Source organism: Halyomorpha halys, unplaced genomic scaffold (assembly GCF_000696795.3).
Source record: "Halyomorpha halys isolate HHAL.00 unplaced genomic scaffold, Hhal_1.1 Scaffold1519.1, whole genome shotgun sequence".
Lineage (NCBI taxonomy): Eukaryota > Metazoa > Arthropoda > Insecta > Hemiptera > Pentatomidae > Halyomorpha > Halyomorpha halys.
The window spans coordinates 24,586-29,085 of record NW_027116359.1 but is presented as its reverse complement, the minus strand read 5'-3'; positions in this window follow the sequence as shown (position 1 = coordinate 29,085).

The following is a 4,500-nucleotide window of genomic DNA, read 5'->3' as shown; positions in this document are numbered from 1 at the left end:
TTCAATAGTTACCAAGAAAAATTTTATTTTTTAAAGCAAAATTTTATAAAAAAACAAAGAAAAATGAATAGTTAGTATAAAAGCAATATCTCAGGAAGCATTAGAGGTAGAGATTTCTATCAAAGCTAGTTTCAAGTACTATAAAGTAGTTTATGACATTTATCTTCGTAGAATTAGTAGTATTAAATATAGAAATTAAATATTAAAAACCGCTACAACTCTGGAAGGGTCAGGGGTTCAGTACTTTGTAAGAGAGTACTGTTACTAGACCAACGGTTGTGCAAGGAGGTTATTTGGTCAGAATCACGCTCGACCGCCAAATTTTTCCCAGATTAAGAGTACCCAATTTAAGAGGCTGGGTGGATCCCAGGAAGGCTCCAAGAACCCAAAGGAGTTGACTCACAACTACAGTGTAACAGAAAACAATTTTCTGCCCTGCCGGATTCGAACTCGGGTCCTTGGAGTTAGTAGCCATGCGCCTTACCCTGGGGCTACCCGCCCTCAGTTTTAAATATATTTGCAAACAAATATATGTAAAATATTGATTAATAGTTGTTAGGAAAAAATATTTGATTTATGAAAAACCGTATCTCAGGAACCTTTTGTACGTCTAATAAAAGGTAGTTTAAATCAAAGTCTATTAAAATAAATGATAGTTTAATGTGCTGTATAGTAGTTCATAAAATTAATCTTCGCAGAAGTAATAGTTTTTATGATATTTGTTAATATAAATTGATTTCTAGTTCGGATAAAATTCGACATACAAATATTAAAAAAAAAACAATTCCTACGAAGATAAACGTCATAAACAACTTTATAGCACATTAAACTAACTTTAATTTAATTTCTATCAGACCTATTCACGTCTAATGTTTCCTGAAGTATACGTTTCCCAATATAAATTCACTAATGCATTTTTTATTTAATTTTTTTATGATATCTTGCTTTTCAAAAAAGCATATCTCGGGAACTATTGAACGTGAATAGCTTCTTTAGTGCTCATATTTTAGCAAATTTATTATTTTTATAATGAGGTTCTATTAGGTTTTTTTATCACGTTGTTTTAAAGATATGGAGCTTCGGTTGAAAAGTTAAACAGCTACCATTTTTGATTCCCCCTTACTATCAGATTTCATCAGTTTTTACTAGTAATTAAAAATAGTTTTCATTAAAGTAATAAAAAAATGATATTTTCTCCTCTTGGAATTGGAAGTCAAAATCATATTTCAACACTTAATGTGTCCTATGGACGAATATTAGGAGTTGTTACTCGTAAACAATTTTTATTTTATATTTCTTTTTTGAATAACTACTTCGTAATTCAGGCTTAGTGTATACATTTGGTTTTATTAAAATCCATTGGAAAATCTTTTATTGTAATTTTCATAAATATCAAACAAATACCATATTAGGTAAATAAAGCAACGTAATTAGTATAAAAATAGCAATTTAAAAAATAATTAAATCTAAGTAAACAAATAAAATTAAATTGAGTTGGAGAATGAGAAATATTTGTAAAATTTTGTTAGAATATTAAAAATGACATAAATTTGAATCTGTTAGGTGTAGCTTGATTCTCTGATAGTGTGTTACGCTAATAGTTCAAACCTCCTTATCCCCGCTTTCAAAGTCAAGATTGTTATAAAAATTAAAAAAAAAATATAGTTACATAATTCTATTAAAAAAATGTATCCATAAAATATAAAATGTAAAACGAACAGCGTAATTTATCAAAGTCACGCTAGATAAAAGTTTTACTCGACGTCATGTCCTGTCTTTGATAGCTTTGTACAGAACATAGTGGTTTCGAATGTTACCTAAGTCAATTAACATTTATTTCAAAGATGCCTCAGGAAATAACTATTGCAGACTTAAGGCAGAAAAAAAGAGATGATTACAGTGTAAAACATCAAATTCAGAGCGGCAGATTCTAAACGACGTACAAGTTATCAAGTTGTAATTCTGAAAGATGTTCCGACAGTACTTTGTGTATAAACGAAAAATTGCATATTTTTGAGCTCAAGATACTTCAGCATATTGATGAGAGATATTGTTTGTGCTTTCTAAGAATAATATTTTATATTCAAAGAGATATTTACTCACTACTTAATTACGTAGAAAATCCTTTCCTACGACACGAACAAATAAAAAAATGTGGAACTACCGACCAAATATTTGAGGTGATCTCTAACATTGTGTGAGCAACTCGACATAACTCGATCAATGTGATGCTGTTTACCGTCGCCACAGCTTTTTCCTTCACTCCTTTCTTCTAGGTTTTGTTATAGGAATATGAACTGTAATCCCCTCCTCTAAAAATTATATTACATAATGATACATTAGTAGTATAACCTAACAACAAGAATCCATAACGTATCACTTTACTTACTTCACAAAATTGTTTATTATTTTACTTATCTATATGTGGAAATGTATGAGAGTGGGTAGTCAGTGGTAAAGCAACGTGATATAACCGCAAAGGATGCGGGTTCGAATGTAGCTGTGGCAGATGATTATTATCTGTTTCACTGTAATCGTGAATCAGCCCAGTGGGATCGGAAGTCCTGCAGGGTTCATAGAGCCTGATAAAATGAGTAAAGTACAAATAAACCCTGAGGCCAAAGGGTCTGGGTATTTATATATAGTCTTCCCATGTAAAAAAGAAAACGTTGTACGAAAATGAAATTGTTTATTTAAGTTAGGCATATGTCTGGGATGATACTGGAACTTTTCCGCTAAAATCGGCCAAACGGAAGTTTTACTTTATATGTTCGATTTTACAGTGGCTTACAATGTTCTTGAAAACACTATTTAATAAACACACAAAAATAAAGGTGATTTAGAGGAAGCATCTTGCGAAATCCGACGAAGACCTAGCTAAAATAACACACTAATATTTAGTGTAAAGAAATTATTTTTAATTTTTATTTAATTATTGAAATCAATGAAAATTATATTTAAAAAAATAAAAAAAGTAAATGTGATAAATGTATCAGAACACATGATAATTTTGAGAAAGAACCATCCAATGGTGGCACTTCAATAATGACTTTACAATAGAAGATCCCCTGGCCATCTTCTTTTCAGACGTTTCACAGGATTATCAGGGATGGTTAAGAATGAGGGACTAAGAACTAATAGGTTTCTGTATGTAAGGGTTTTGGAATGAAAGGAAGTATATCTTTTTCAGTCAAAATCTTGAACGAATGGGATGTTCATGTCTTTATGGATGAGTTTATTTCTGAAGTAATAAGGAGCATCGAGAATGTTAAGGAATATTTGGGATTGTAAGGATTGGAAACAGAAGAACCTTGATGGTTTAGTGGAGTTACAAAGCTCAACTCTTTGTGTCCAAATAGGTTTGATTATCTAGTGTTTAATATCTTTTTTCAGTATATGGGGAAAATCTAAAGCGTTTGTCAAGTAGGTGTTGTAGTAATCGGAAATCTACGAGCAGTTTCTTGTCGATTCCTAGTCTCTTGTCAAGATGGAGTCCTAAGTAGCGAATCTGTTCAATGGGCTTTAGTGGGATATTAAAAAAAGATACAGCAGTGCTATGTATACCTTTTGTTGAATGAGATGCCTTCGGCTATTATCCAAACATATATTCATATTAATTTAAATTATTTGAGCCCTGCATAACTATTATTATTTAGTTTCTTTTCCAAAGGCTTTTGTGTTTGATAATTATATATCTTTATATCTGTAAGTCATTGTTACCATTGGAACTTATATAATATAATTAGGGGTGGTATTGGGAAATATGATCGTAAAGTAATATAAAAGTATTTAATTACATGATTAGAAGATGGCCTCGTGACCTCTACATTTTTCTCATATCGTATGAGTTTCTCTACATCCTGTATCATATCATTATGTCATTATGATAAAATTTACTTGTTGTATTTTTTTTATACAGTTGTAAATATCAATAAATAAATAAAAAAAAATTAAATGATTGAAATGATCCAGATAAATATGGCTTACCATAAAATATCGATTAAATTATAAATTATTACCTACTATGCCTATTTGGCTGAATGGATGGTGAATGCTATGGGTGTTGTCTTGTGTCTTAGTCGTTGAGCTCCAAATATGAAGAGTCCATCTTTCTCTTCCCAAGTCCTTCTTCTCGCTTGGTATACCATCCTCCCTGTTGGTATACCTTCTTCTGTTGTCAAGTCACTCTTTCCCCCACTTTTTTGTTGGGGCGTCACCTTTTTGGAATCTTAATCCTCACTGGCTATCACTAGCCCAAGAAGCATACTGACAAGGGACTACAATTGTTTGGTATAGGTGTAGTGTATAAAACATAAATGACTTGCCAGAAGATACCTTGGCTGATAGATGTTGACCCTTAAACATTTGGTATATATTACACCGCTCAGAAAGGTGTCTTTGTGTTGACAGTTGTCAATCCCTTTTTCTGTCCCCAGTCCTTCCTCGGAGTCAGGTATCATCGCAGATGTTGCTAAATCACATCTGTTATATCGAAATAGT